We start from the raw sequence: 16,511 nt of genomic DNA, 5'->3' as shown, positions 1-16,511 counted from the left end.
GACTTGAAAGCAGAACGGAAACAAGTCCCTGCTGAAATGCTCTTAAAATGGTTTTGTCCCATTCCTCATTTTCTTTTGAGCATTATTGATTGCTTTTTGTTTTTGAGATTGCCTTGGCTGACAAAGAGCAGAGAAATCTATATTTAATCCCTGTTGTTTTGCTTCTCTCAACATGACGAGGGTTTTGTTTGAAGACTCCATTCTCTGTGTGTCAGATAAAAATGCACCCGCTCCTAATACGGCATCTCATTCTGCAATCTTCATGGAATCCAGTATTAGTAATTTTAGCTTCCTTTTGTCCTGATGGCCTTTTGATTTGGGGGGTTATGCTTCATGATGGGAGGTCTTTTACAGTGGAGGGGCGCCAAGTGCATTGGTTTGGGAGAGAGCGAAGCAGATGTGAGCTAATTAAAGGCTTTGCAGGTGGTACCAGATATAACGAACAGCATTGGACCAAAAAATAGAGGGATGTGAAAAATGGGAGAGAGACGTAGAACAGAAATGCATAGAGGCCCGTTCGTCACATGTGGAGAGACCATGTGTGCTCTTTCTGGGCAATATTTCTCTCAGACATCTGCAGAGTTATTTTTGATGACAGTGTTGTCTGTTCCTCGATCTGTTCAAAAACAGGCTTTTCACAACCTTTACATTATATCGCTGTCACACTCACACCACCAGGAACTGTTTTCAGGTTAAGAAAGATGATTACATAAAGGAATGCATATGAAATTAGTATACTAATCAGTAGTGCTGTCAAACGATTAATCGTGATTAATCACATTCAAAATAAAAGTTTTTGTTTAAATTATACATGTATGTGTATTGTGTATATTTATTATGTATATATAAATACACACACACACAGTATATATTTTGAAAATATTTACGTTTATACATGTTTAGACATGTTTTACAGTATTCATATTGCTAGTGAAAGGACTGCAAAGCTGCATGAAGAGTTTCATGCGGAGTATATTTTGACTCACACATTGAAAAGTCATTGTAAACAGATTTATCAACACAATTGACGATTGTTTTAAAAATGTCCATTGTTTGAAAAGACTTCTGTCAGGCTTGAAGCTCCACATGCGGTGACAGGCACACAAACACTTTCTATTCAGTAAATCTGACTAAGCACAGACAATTGAAGTAGTTTATTAAATGTTCACTATTGTTCAGAAGTTTGTGATTTATGAGATTTTTTAATGTTTTTGAAAGAAGTATTTTAGGCTCAACAAGGCTGGATTTATTTGATCAAAAATGCAGTAAAACAATCATAATGTGCAATATTATTACAACTTAACATATAGTACGTATGTATGTATGCAAATGTATTTATGATTTCCAGCAGCCTTTTAGTGCTTTTATTTAAAATGTATTTTTGAACATCTTTACTTCATCATCACTGAAATAGAAACACACACACATTGTAATGATTCTTTCTGGATGCTTTCTGTGAGTTGAGAGTGATGTGATGCATGTTCACAGACAGCTTGTGGTGTCAGTACACCAAACATATGGTGACAGCAAATATGTGTAACGAATCCAAAACACTATTCATAGCAAGCTATTTATATGAACCGGATGTATGGCATGACAGAGGAATATTGCAATAAAATTTAACTGACGTTATAAAACACACTTTACAGGCTGCTTAAATTAGTCTGAGAACAGTTTTTTTTCTGCTAAACTCTTGCTACTTTGCCATGTCTATTAATTAAGAATTTGCATTTAACTGAAAATTATTCAGCTATTATATCAGTAGCCTCTTTTAAAGATTAAAAATGTCAGACTTGGCCTTCAGACTTCATAAGTAGCTTTACCGAGTGTTTGCTTCAGTCAAAAAGCTCTGTGAGATGGGATTTTCCTTCATGTAGGACCCCTGATGACCTCTTAGTGTGCTACTCATAAACCAGCCTTAGAAGACACTGTGGTGGCTTCTAATCCCAGTTAATTAAACCGACAGAGATGCCAAAAGAACCACAGAGAGAGAGAGACAGAGAGAGATGTTGCTCAGGGTAAGATGAATGTTTACTAGGAGGAGATTAAAGTTTGCTCCTAACTGCTGGCTTGTGGGAAAGAGGTCTCACTTATTTCCGACAATAGGCCATCAATCAGTTTCTCGTCTCTTGCCTAGGAAATTGCTACAGAATATATGAGACACTCGTCAAATTCAACTAAATTATTAATCGTGCCCAATCAGACAGAAAGAAAGACTTGATTGCTAGTGCTATTTTACTCAGAATTTGAGTATTAAATTAGAACTCAGCCAAAAGTGTCTCTCTTTCATTAAAAAATAAGGAAACTTTGAAAAGTAGGTCAGAATATACATAAATATGATTTGAAGATTGTGTGGAAAAGGATTATTGTTGGGTAAGATGAATTTTGCTCGTAAACTGAATCTTAAACCATTCCCTGATGACAAAACATTAGCTGGTTTATCTGGTCGTTTAGTTCTGAGAAAAAGTATTTTTGTTTCTAGATGCCACTTTGTATGATACATTGTATGTATTTATGTATTAATTTATGTCATTTATGTTTTTCTATTCATGTTAGCAAGCTGAGTTAGCTGAAAATATACACTTTTATATTGTTCGACGTACAATATATACTGTTCAAATGTCCATCGTTTTTTGTTTGTGTGTTTTTGAAAGAAATTAATACTTTTTTTAGCAAGAATGTGTTAAATTGATCAAAAGTGACAGTAAAGACGATTACAAAAGGTTTCTATGTCAAGTAAATGCTGTTCTTTCTAGTCATCAAAAAATCCTGAAATAAAATGTATCACGGTTTCCACAAAAATATAAAATGTCAACATAAAAAGAAATGTTTCTTGAGCAGCAAATGCAGCATATTAAAATGACTTCTGAAGGATCATGTGACACTGAAGACTGGAGTAATGACTGTTGAAAATTCAGCTTTGCCATCACATTTTAAAAATATATATAAAAAAAAAAACTTTAGATGGTAGCGTAAGCAAAGCCTCAGCCTTTGCGTTTTACTGTAGCAAATCGAATGATCATCTAATCATGTCACTACCAAAATTAATACATCAAGATAATTCCCAAGATGATCCCTCCAGCAATTATACACATTTTATGGAGGATTCATATCTATGTTCATCAAATCATACATTTCACAATCGAGACCATTTCCACTGGGTTATGATAATGAATTCCTGCACTCAATTCTCTAATTATTTCATTACTTTCAAGCACAGAGGTTCTCTTATGCAGTCACACCAATAATAATCCAGTATGAATGTCAATTTTAATCCTGCCTGTCAAGGTGGATATGAACGGAGCAGGAAGGAGACGCTGGCTTGTTCTTGACTTTTTACAGATTCTGTGAAGCACATAAACTACTCTTGCAATTTTAAACAGCGTAAATAGCTGCACTTTCAATATCCCCCTTCACGGAATGGCAGGAGGCTCTTCAGCGCCGAGCTGGTATTTACATCCTAAAGCTTGTCACTCTCCCTGCTTTTTTTGTTTAGGGGGAAATGAAAACCCGTTTGCAGCAGGAGAGGTCTGTACTGCGCTCCAATTTTCTCAGCAACAAAATATAGCCTCAGTTGGAAGGCAATTACACTGAAGTGTTCTCCATGAAAATAGCCAAGAGTCTGGGCCGGGATCTGCTAGCAGTCACCTCTCAGATGAGCCCTACCAATGGCTTCCTGAACCTGATGAGAAGCTCGACTGGTAATGAATAGCTGCATCCCTGTGAAAAGCCATTCTTTTGCATTCCTCCAATTCTCTCAGTCTTTTCCTTTTAAAAAAGGACATGTGTGTTTGTCTGTATGTTGCATGCACCCTTTGTTCGTGTGCAGGCTGCTAATGAGGGAAGGACAACCAAACAGCAGGCAGAGCTCAGGAGAGCGAGGCACTCTAGACTCTGATACAAAGCTGGGCAGTGTTTTAAATACGTTATCTTGATAAAACCTATCCTCAGTTGGACCCCAAAGCGAGTCTGTCAATTCATTTTGACCAAATAATAACCATTGTGAACCAAAATAAGCCCCACATTTAACATGTGGACCAAAGTATATTCATCGTGGTCACAAATTAAGAATTCGTTCCTTAGTTTTATTAAATTGTTGCCTTGTTTTTAGTCAAATCCTGGCTACTATTAACTATTCATTCCGTCATTTAGGATAATTCATGGCCACAGATTAAGAATTTGTACTTAAAGGGGTCCTATTATGCTTTTTCACTTTTTTAATTTTAGTCAGTGTGTAGTGTGTATGTGTGGGCATAAAAAAGGAAATCTAGTTAAATCTCAAGTTAAAAAGTCCACTCCAAAGGGAGATATTTCGTTTTTTAAAAATCCCTTTTCAAGAACTACAACGAACGGCTCGTTTGGACTACAGCGTTAGTTTTTCCGGGCTTTGTGATATCACAAAGCGGCTCATTGGAATATCATTACAAATAATTCCCGCCTACAGAAATTAGAATGGTTGGGGGGTGGGGAGGGGCGAGCTCGTGGTTAGAACACTTGGTTGAATGAGTGCATCAGACGAGACGACGAAGAAGAAGTGCTGGTGCAGAGTTAGTGCATCAGAGAAAACGAAGAAGAAGAGCTGCTGTGCTGTAGCGTAAAATTTTCGGCATGTCTAGAACAATTCTTACAAGTATAACACGACGTAGCTGGGCGCCGCGGACAGACGCCGAACGGTGCCGCCGGTGTGCCTACACTCATAGAAAATAAAGTATTTGAATTTTAAAGATGTGCCGCGACGCTGCGCTTCTCGTCCGGTGTGCGACCGCCTGAAACGCTGTTTTTTTCACCTCCGTGCCCAAACGTCTTTGTTTGGGCTTCCGAAAGCGGATGATGTCAGGGAACAGTGATTGCAATTTATTTTTTAACTCTGTTCCTGAGCATTATAACCCAAATTGCTATTGTGTGCTGCGCATTTCACTGAGGACAGCTTCCACAACACGAGGGAGTACAGTGCCGGATTCGCCAAAAGCTTTTGTTCAAAGACGGAGCAAGGGGCGTGGCAGTACTGAAACACCGTCTAAGCTGTTCGCCAATCACAACGCACTGGGACAGCTAACCAATCACAACACATTTTGTTTTTCGGAAGGTGGACCTTCATCAAAGCCGGAACTAATCGAGCCGTTTGTGCCAGGCTGGGGAGAAAGGTATTTTAATAATGTAAATTATGCGAAAAATAATTATTTTTCGAACCACCAAGCATGAGAGCATGTTCTAGTACACCCCCAAAACAAAATCAAGACTTTGTAAAAGAGCATAATAGGACCCCTTTAACTCATTCACTCATTTTAGTAAATCATTGCAACATTGTACTAATTTGTTCCCTCATTTTAAATGAAATAAAACAAGTGAACAAATTTGTACAACATGGCCAAGATTTACAAACAAATTATGGGATTATTTCTTAATATGTGAGATTTTTTTCAGGTTTGGAATGACATATTTTGACAGAAAATTACAGAATTTTGGGTAAACCTTTCCTGTACAATCTTATATAATATATAATCTAATCTAGCTAAGTACACAACTAAACCACTGTTTACCATTTTGTGCTCTCAATAATAATAATTAATAAGAAGAATAGGAAGACACATTTCTCTATCATTTCTCTATCATACACATTTTTGTGATCTCAGTTAAAATCAGTTTAAAATGATTCTTGGAATACTGTATATGCACTATACATATACTGTATACTGTATATGAATGTTCTGTAATGTTTGGACAATAATTACTGTTCCAAACCCATATTTTTAATAAACCTGAGAGGTTTCTGTATCTCCATTGAAAGTCCATGTAACCAAAACTTAAAAGATCCAGAAAGGTTTTAAATGCAGATTTTGTCCAAAAATGAGAAAAGGTTTGCATCTGGGCAAAATTATGACTGCACTTACATAAGCAACAACAAGATGATTCGACTCACATTATCCAGCATTACAAACCGCTATCCTTTGGGGTCCAAGGGGGATAATGTTTTGTGGGGATTTGGCAGGACCGCAGAATAAGCTGAACTAACAGCACCTTTACAGAGATGTGATGTTTGGAACACCTTGATGAAAGGCTTTTGTAATCAGCGGCATTTCTGCTGATATTTCAATAGAAGTGACATTTACAGAGAAAAGCTCCTGACAAGGGCACCCTGCTGTGTCATGGCTGGGGAAAATGATTATCTCTTATGCAGAATGCATAAGAAAGCGTGAATGTAAGATTTTCATTTTTGTTGTCTCTAGTCTTGACAAAAACCAAAACAACTGCAGATTCTACAGAATTTGACTTGAAAGGAAAACACTGTGCTTCTCTACACTAGATTTTGTAAAGCGCAACAGGTTTGTCACCCAAGACCTTTTAAATGCATGACATTATGACAGACTTTACAAGCAGGATTGTGAACAGCGGTTAAAAATAAAACATGCCTTCTTAGCTTGCTCATCCTCTGCATTGTGATTTGTGTTTCTATCTCTGGTAATGCAGAATCTCAGGTTTTTGGACGATACTCTTCACTGTGACTGATGTCCCTTGAGACCGAAGCTCCGATTACCCTTGGACTGATCAGTTTGCAGGTATTTAAGAGAACATTAGGCCAGTCTTTCATTCCTCACACATTAGTAATCGCTGTCTCCTTCTTAATACCTTTGGCATTGTTTGCTACAGAGTTTTTCTGCACATAATGTCTAAAATGTTTCCCCTAAGAGATCCATATAAGTAGTCAATGTGCCTTGTGCACCATATTCAACGGCTTCCGATGCTATACAGTACAATAGCTGGAGCTCTTAGGTCTTATTCAGACTTGGGTTCAGTTCAAAAATGGCATTTAAATGTGTTAGTGCATGATGCCACCTGATTGTGATATGGAAGCACTGAAAAACATACAGTCCTTCTGTGAAGATAAACGATGAAAACGACAGTCAATTTCTGTCTGTTTAATACAAAGTTATCATATGATTTTTTTGGAGACTTAGAATATAGTGCATGAGTTGTGTGGACCATTTTTATGAAACTTTTATGGTGCTTTTATGGATCAATGCAATATAAATCACCATCCACATTTCTTAATTTATGGGAAACAGAAGCATTTAAAGTAACAGTTCACCCCAAAATTAAAATGCTGCCAATATTTACTCATGTTTATGTTGTTCCAAAAATATAACGCAAAAGAAGATTTTGAAAGTGAGTGGCATCCAAACAGCAATGTGTGTACAGTATATATGTTCAGTTGAGATGCCAATCATCTTGATCAGCCAATCAACATTTTATGGACGAAAACATTTTTCTTTTATATTCCAGAGAAAAAATTAAATTTTTTTGGTTGAACATTCCCTTTACAATCACTTATTTTGTTCTTGATTGAATTCAAATAGGATACTCTGTCTTTTGTTAGGTTTAGAGCTCTAAAAAGTATCGACAAATTATTTTTGTCAAAGTGTTCAAAAATTTTTAATTTTCCATAACTAATTGGAATGGTTATGCACTTTTGTTAAGTATTGCCACTGAATCTTTCTTAAAACATCTACTGAACAAAAGAAGCCTGAATCGGACTGACGTGTTAATTTCGGTAGCAGTTAAATCAAAATCAAAGCGCTTTTGAGTCTTAGTTCCTAAAGACAAGTAACAAGCCTTTTTGCTAATTTGCCTTGGGGAAAGTAACTCTCACGGCTTACGGATATAGTTTTTGAGAGGTATCCGAAGGCAATACTCGACTCGACCTTGTTCAAACCCTTGAGCAAGCACTGCGATGTGACTAACGGTTTATTTGAACTGGCTTATGGGATCTGTCAGAATACCTGTATCACACACTGTATGACTAACATGTCTAGTGATTACGGCAATGTGAAGTATGCATTTGAAGAGCACAAAGTCACTGACAGGATTCAACAGAGGGGAGCAGAAGTAGGGGGAGATATTTAACTGAAAAACTGTGGATGTATGCAGGTGCTACAAAATGCAAAGACACTGAATTCATTGTAGCTCTTTTTCCTGTTACAGGGGAACGATAGGCTGTTTTCAGCTAAAAATGAAAAACCGTTATTTAGTGTAATGACAGGAAGAAATGTGGGATTCGATCTCAGGATGTCTGCAGTGCAACGGTGCTATATGTCAGCATGCTGCCCACAAGGCTATCGGAATCGACAACTTTTTATACGTTTTGGTCATTTATTTACACAACAACAGCATTCCGGGAGTCAGAACATGCAACATTTTGAAACCTGGTTTCAAAGTACAAGTTTTTGAAAATAATACAGTTGTCTTTACAGTGTAAACTACCAAAACATGAATTTGTGAAAACGGTGCAGATGCGCATTACGTGTTCAGTATGTGTGCAGACATAGCTACCTAGTATAAAAATAGTGTTTTTAGTGTCATTGGCAACTACTGGCCTGGCATGCATAAAGCAGCATTTTTAGTTGTTTTCGTGGATCCATGTGAACAGGGATCGTTTTGAAAACGTTTTTGTCTATATTAGGGATGCACCGATACCACTTTTTCCAGTACTCGCCCGATAACGATACTTTTATTTTTGGTACTTGCCGATACAGAGTACCGATACCAATATTTTTATTGCATTTGTAAAGGTTTTAAATATTGGGTACAGAAACCAAAATAGTATGTATAATGTTAGTTGGTTAACTTAATTTATCAAATAGATACAGTCAAGACAAAATTTATTCTGACACCTTCAACATTTCTCACATTATCACAGTTTATTCGCTAGAGTTTAGAAAATGGTAATAAAATATGACAAGAACTCAGAGTTAAACTGTGTCAGAACAAATTCAGCTTGATAATGCTAGATAGCTTTGATAGAAAGGTATGTAATGGATTACAATCAACCAAAAATTATTCAGACAGCTGTTAGTATGACAGTATTTACACAACTATCAATACTTAGCCGGGCAACCCTTAGCCTTAATGACAGCCAGTAGTCTCCTGGGCATGCTGTCAACCAGCTTCATGCAAACCTCAACTTCAATTTTTTTCTCAGACTCGGTCTGAATAATTTTTGGTCCCAATTTTTTTTATCAGTTTTACTGGTAGTCCACTGTATGAAGAATTTTTGGGTATAATTTATCACAGTTTACTTTATTTTGCTGTCCTCACTTACATAAATGCAATATAGTGTCCTGCACCCACTAAAAAAAATCTAAAATTATATCTGGTCTCTGAATCCTCATGCTGTCAACCAGCTTCATGCAAACCTCAACTTCAATTTTTTTTTCAGACTCGGTCTGAATAATTTTTGGTCCCAATTTTTTTTATCAGTTTTACTGGTAGTCCACTGTATGAAGAATTTTTGGGTATAATTTATCACAGTTTACTTTATTTTGCTGTCCTCACTTACATAAATGCAATATAGTGTCCTGCACCCACTAAAAAAAATCTAAAATTATATCTGGTCTCTGAATCCTTTTTTTGTTTGACTGTATATCCTTCGGTTATTTTCACACTTAATTATGGCCATTAAAATGTTTTTTTACAAGTTTTTGTTACTTTCACTGTAAATTTTTTTGCTCTATGGTACATCATCTTTAATTGAATAGCATTAGAGCTGCTCCATTGCAGCAGCTTAGTACTGTAATCACGCGCTTTGCTGTAATAATGCAGGGAACCACTCGTTATAAATCTCCTAACTGTGATATTTTCAGAAATAGAAGTCATGTTTTTTTCATCTGAAACATGCTGCGATTTATTTTCCAAAGCCACTCATATAATGCAGAAACACTCAAGCAAGCAAAACACGCGCAACGCGTGCACGTATTTGTACTGATGCAGAATAGTACAGCCTAGCGCGTTTCACACAGGCTGCTAGATTCACTTTCGCCTGAAAGTCGTGTGTGCCTAAGATTGAAAATAAATTATGTTTATAGTGAATGTCCATATAAATGATCTTATTTTTACGATTTAGTTTTAATCCAAATGATGCATGTGCTAAGTGAGTGAACATCAAAGATAACACAACAGAAGTGCGCGCGCGCTCTCTCTCTCTCCCTACCGTTAAGTAACTTGTGCATTGTTTTACTTACTTGTTTATGACATATCCGACCGAACTACAAATTTTCCAGTGATGTCTGTGAGAAAGATATATTCACTCGACAAGCTCACGCATCTGCACCGCAGCGCGCTCAATCCACTCACGTGCGCTCAATTTGCTTATCAGTTCGCGCACATCAGCTATACAGGCGTTAATACTGAATTTTTAACATTATATTCATTGCATACATATGTTGTCGGTGTTTCTTTGTCTGAATATGCCACTTATCACATGCTGTGTGGTATCAGCGTTTGGTATCGGGGCATTTTAACGAGTACGGGTATGAGTACAAGAGCTCAGTATCGGGCCCGATACCGATACCAGTATCGGTATCGGTACATCCCTAGTCTATATGTAAAACTCTTCAAAAATGCCGCTGGGATATATTTGTAGCAATAGCCAAAAAAAAATCAAGTGACCGATTTCACCCGCGGCTTCAGGGTCTATTTTATAGTGTAGGGGGCAGGTGCTTCGGATTCTAGAGAGCATTTGATTGGACAGAAAGTTTCACTTGTTTTGGCGCAAGTGACGAACTGCAAGCTTAGAATGCTTATATCTTCTAAATGCGAATTCTGTCACTGTTTTGGAGCACACTGGCTTATAGATAACCATAAGACTAACATATTGATACTAACACCCAAAAAACTTTAATTTTGATTTCATTGGGGACTTTAAGTAAAGATCATGTTCCATGAATATATTTTGTAAATTTCCTACTGTACGCATATTAAAACGTATTTTTTGATTAGTAATATGCATTGCTAAGAACTTCATTTGGACAACTTTAAAGGCGATTTTCTCAATATTTAGATTTTGTTGCACCCTCAAGATTCCAGATTTTCAAATAGTTGTATCTCAGCCAAATATTGTCCTATTGTAACAAACCATACATCAATGGAAAGCTTATTTATTCAGCTTGAAAAATTTACCCTTATGACTGGTTTTGTGGTCCAGGGTCACATATCTGATTGCTAACAGGTGTAATCAATTGGAACTCTGTTTGAATCTGAGTACTTACTGAGCGTGTGTTTGTACTCAGTTTATAAATTTTTGGATGTGCGTAATTTGACCCTTTCTTTATGTGGAACTATTTTGTACAGCACTCCACAAAAAATCCCTAATTTTTTACTTAAGATGGCAACCTCAAGTAAGACTTTTGAATTCAGTAAAGAAGATTATGCAAAGGATTATTCTCTGTTTGATGACAACTCGACAACTCATAATGTGAACCTTGAAGATATGAGGAAGCAGCTCATAAATTTCTACAACAAAGAGACCAGATTTCTTCTCCATGCTATTACTCTTAGTGATTACCTTAGGAACAAGATAATTCCTCGGGGTCTTCGCATCCAAAAATCACCAACCATTGGTTTCAGTAACCCTGAATTCTGTGAACGATGGTGTGAAATCACTAATAAGTGTTCTTTTGACTTGATGGTCCTAATAATTCAAGAAACTACTAATCAGCTGGATAAGATTCGTCAACAGATACAAGAGACACAGACCAGTTTGGAGAAGGATTGTGTTGATAAAGAGAAACTGAGAGACTGGTTTCTGGAGTGTGACCAATACAAAGAGAAGACAGAAATGGAGATCAGAACTATTAAAAATAACAAGTTTGAAAGAGATGCAGAGGACTATCGTCTTGGGAGGGTGTACTCATGGAGAAATGTCTCATCTAGAGATACAATTCAGAAAAGATTCCCTCGTCAACACACGTCCATGGAGACAGATTCTGAGACTCAATTGAGAACGGCTTCCTTTTCATCTTTTTTAGACAATGTGACAACTCGAAGGCGACAAATATCCAGGGGCAATATGAGAGGAAGAAAAGGAGAAAATGTAGGAGAAGCAAGAAAAAGAGATTTTTCTCCCCGGCGATATCAAACTCGGAGTGATAAATTTGTCTGATAAAACTATTCCTCCTGCAGGTTTAACCGCCTTAAGTAAAGGACTGTCTTTTGTCCCTACAACCAATTATGATGAATTCAACACCTATGTGGACCTTCAAAAATGTTTTAGAACTTTACGTGTAAGAGAATTCTTTGGTAATAGATCTACTGTGGAACCCCTGAATACCCTCTCTAGTGTTGAAGATACCCATCTTTCTGATCACCCTCCCCCTTCTGAAACAACGAGAATTTCTAAAAATCATCATTTGAGGTAAATCATCATTTGTTCCTTTTAAGAACAGAAATGCCTCATTAGAAACGTTCTGTCATCTTGTAGAGGGGGATGTACGGGAGGTATTTTCTAACAAGCGTGAGTACAAAGTTTTTAATAATTTAACTAAGGATAAACAAAATGCTCCGTTGAATTTAAGAAAAGATAAGACTATTATAATCAAACCAGCAGATAAGGGTGGTTCCATTGTAGTAATGAATTTAGATAACTATGACCTAGATGTGGAAAGACAATTAAGTGATGATGCCTTTTATAAGAAACTGAGTACTGACCCCAACAATGTTTTTAAGAACGAAATTCAGGAATACCTTCAATCATTTATTTACTTCTCAAAATACATAAAGACCTTACTAATTCTCCAGGAAGACCGATTATATCTGGAATCGGGGCTCTTACTGAGAAAATGTAAACATTTGTGGATTTTTTTCTTAAAGCCAGTTTGAAGTATTTACATTGCCCTCCTTTGTAAAAGACTATCGATATGATACAAATTTGAAAAACTATTGATTTACCTGATGAAATATTGTTTGTAACATTCAATGCTGAGTCTCTATACACCAACATTCCACATGAAGGAGGGATTGAGGCAATAAAAGTCTTTGACCCACATCAAAATAAAACCCTAGTGTTAATTGCATTAAAACATTAGCTAAAATGGTGTTGACAAAAAAAAAACCAGATACAAAGATGATGATTTATTTATTCAGATTAAGGGTACCGTAATGGGTAGTACCATGGGCCCAAATTATGCAAACTTGTATGTGGACCTCTTTGAACAGAAATACATTTTTAATGGTCTACAAAATCCCTTTCTCTCAAATATTGTGGCTCCAAGCCAAATCTACTGAAGAGTTATGCGGGTCAAGAGAAGGTCAGCGCATGTGGAGATGAAAATTTACCCCTGAGTTTGGTTACCCTCCTCCATCTTATGAGGAAAAAGCAAGCAAATAGATTGATCTTCCAGGTGACACTCTCAAAGACACCATGGGATTTGTTACCATGGTTACCAACCCCAAATAGCCACAGGCCACTACACTGCTGCAGGTTAGAATGAGCTAAACACACTGTGATTGTTTACTGGACTTTTAAATTCAATAGATGCTGAAGAAAGCTGTAAAGTACATAGAAATATTTTTTGGACTTTTTTTTTGTTGTAATTTATGGAATGGAATTGAATATACTTAATTTTGTTCACTGTATGAACAAGAGATGTGTGAACATTTTGCTAAACATCTTTTTATGTTTTGACTTTTGTGTTTCACTGGAGAGAAAGAGTATAAAAAGGGGTTTGGAACTACATAAGGGTGAGTAAATGAAGCTAACTCTAAAGTCTATCAATTAATTCTTAGAAAAAAAGGTACAAAATCTGTCACTGGGATGGTACCCTTTCAAAAGGAAAATTTTTGTACCATATTTACCTGTAAAAGGTATAATTTAAAGGTACATATTTGGTACATTATACAGTGTGCATATTAGCACCCAAATTGTCCACATTAATAACTTTTGAAAAGGTATCACTCCAGTGACAGCTTTTGTACCTTTTTTTCAGAGTGTATAGAAGAGAAAATGCAATCTTAGGCTGATGATATATGGGTCAACTTTTTGAGCAATGTTGCCAGGCAACTTTGGGCAATGATGCTGTCAACGGGCAACCAGGTGAGACAGATAGAAATGTGTTACCCCTTCTCAATGGCAAAGTGCCCAAGCAACATTGATCAAAAAAGTTGCCCAGCAAAATTGCTCAAACATTTGCCCTGTTTATCATCAGCCTTAGTCTTTCTCCCAAACTTGAGCATTTACAGAGTGCTTGCTTTCTCTTAAAGGGATAGTTCACCCCAAAAATGTCAATTCTATCACCTTCCCCCATGTTGTTCCAAATCTTTATGACTTCCGTTCTTCTGTGGAACACTGTAAGATATTTTTAAGAATGTTGGTAACCAAACAGTTTAGCTGACCATTGACTTCCATTGTATGAACACTGTGACATTTCTCAAAATATATTCTATGTTCCACAGAAGAGTCATACAAGTTTGGAATGACATGAGGGTGAGTAAATGACAGAATTTTCAGAGATCCCAATTCGTCAGTCACGACTGACGTAACGTCTCCGTTCCCTCCTTCAGGGAACGAGGGTTACACCAGTAACCTAGACATTTCAATTCTGAAATGTATCATAGCAACAAGTTTTGCAAAAATATACTCTAAATCTACCAGCATGTCAAAGTCACTCAACATGACACCACTGCCGTCTGTTTTGATTGGTTGCATGGACGTCGGTTGCATGGAATTTTAAATTGGATGATGGTTGCTAAGAAGTTGATCATTTGATTTAGTTGATTTGTCATACTTTAGCAACCAATAACGTATACAGTATCTACACCTCTCTGTTCTCACCACCCACATCTCACTCGCATGAGCAAAGACGATTCAAATCACTGTGCATGGATCACTTAAAATCAGCTTTCAGTGGTCTGACAAAACCAGCATACACACATTAGAAATAGGTCAGAATACTCTAAATCTACCAGCATGTCAAAGTCACTCAACATGACACCACTGCCGTCTGTTTTGATCGGTTGCATGGACGTCGGTTGCATGGAATTTTAAATTGGATGATGGTTGCTAAGAAGTTGATCATTTGATTTAGTTGATTTGTCATACTTTAGCAACCAATAACGTATACAGTATCTACACCTCTCTGTTCTCACCACCCACATCTCACTCGCATGAGCAAAGATGATTCAAATCACTGTGCATGGATCACTTAAAATCAGCTTTCAGTGGTCTGACAAAACCAGCATACACGCATTAGAAATAGGTCAGAAGTTTTTCTGTTATTGTCTTTTTTATCTGTAATATTTAAAAAACAATACAGAGGGCTTCTCAAACAGGATTTTTAGCTTGCTGAATGTGCGCTGAACTGCCAGCATGCTAAAATGCTCTCTGAGAAGTTGCATCTCTAAATTCTCTTTAAAGCACCAACGCTGCACCCATCAAAGCACCGCTTTTGTAACAGATTCACAGCATTCGACAATACATTTCTAGGCAATTATGAGAGTTTTTAGGAAGATGTGTCATGTTAAAATAAAAATAGTTCAATTTTTAAAAACATCTTGAGACCCTTGCGTTTTGTTTCATTCTATTGAGCTTTTAAAAGCAAGAATGCATGCTGTGTGAACATCCTTTTAGCATCTGATCAGGGTCTGGTGGATGTTTTAAAACTGGGCTGAATATAAAACCGTTTTGCACATCACTAACACGCATATCTATGTACAGTATGTATTCCTGAGCGCCGCATGATGTGCAGAGACAGATGTTGCAGATGAACCCTAAAGCAAAGATGGTTTTAGAGCTGGAGTGACAAGATGAGCAGAAATAGATGGGGATGGGCAGGTAAAAAACTATCTCAAGGGCAACTCCATCACATCCACTTCAACTGTCAACACCGATCCTCGTCTGATGGGCTTTCCTGAGCGAACAGCACTCTGGATTTTAACAAAAGGTTACTTTTGACTCTAATATCCCCTGAAACCCCCGTTTCACCACTTTCTCTTTAAATTTGTGGAAAAGTCCTTTCATATTGCTCTGCTAAAGTCGTCTACTATGTGATCCCCATCTGAGATTCATCTAAGACAAAAAATGAGACATAAAGCTGAGAGTGAACCATGATGATTGCATGCTCACACTCACCACTGAGCACTTGGTATAATATCTACTGTACATGAGTGTACCAGGAACATTAGTGGAAATAGTTTGAAGGGCTGTAACAAACACTACCCTGCTTGATTGAAATCACTTCCCTTATGACAGGAAATGAAATTCAATAGTCATCGACAGGCTAAAGATAGAAACATATGCCTCCTGTTTGTCCTGATGCCTGCAGTAGACATCTGTAATGTGGTTAAGATCATTTTAAAGTGAAGCGTAATCAAATATGGACAGAGAGAGATTGAAAACGTGTTGAGACAAATTTTTCTGACACTGAATACAGCAGCAGTTTGAGTCCAGGTTTAGTATTTATTACCACCCACATTGATGACGGGCAAATATCCAGCGACCAGAGCTCAAATGATTGAAAGTGTCCATCATAAATCAATTTAGCTTCACAGTGCAAAATCCAATCGAGAGGCAATTTGTTGTTTGTTGATGCTGATGGAAATGTATAATACATATCAGTTCAAAGTCTCTAATAAGGATATGCAGTATGAGCATTAATGGATGTTTTTTATTTTAAATATATATATATATATATATACTGTATGTTACTCTATATATACTGTATGGGGGGGTGAAAACTTTTTGA

The sequence above is a fragment of the Sinocyclocheilus grahami genome, unplaced genomic scaffold (genome assembly GCF_001515645.1).
Source record: "Sinocyclocheilus grahami isolate Dianchi unplaced genomic scaffold, SAMN03320097.WGS_v1.1 scaffold297.1, whole genome shotgun sequence".
Classification (NCBI taxonomy): Eukaryota; Metazoa; Chordata; class Actinopteri; order Cypriniformes; family Cyprinidae; genus Sinocyclocheilus; species Sinocyclocheilus grahami.
The sequence above is the reverse complement of the archived record's forward strand: the minus strand, read 5'-3'. Positions refer to the sequence as shown.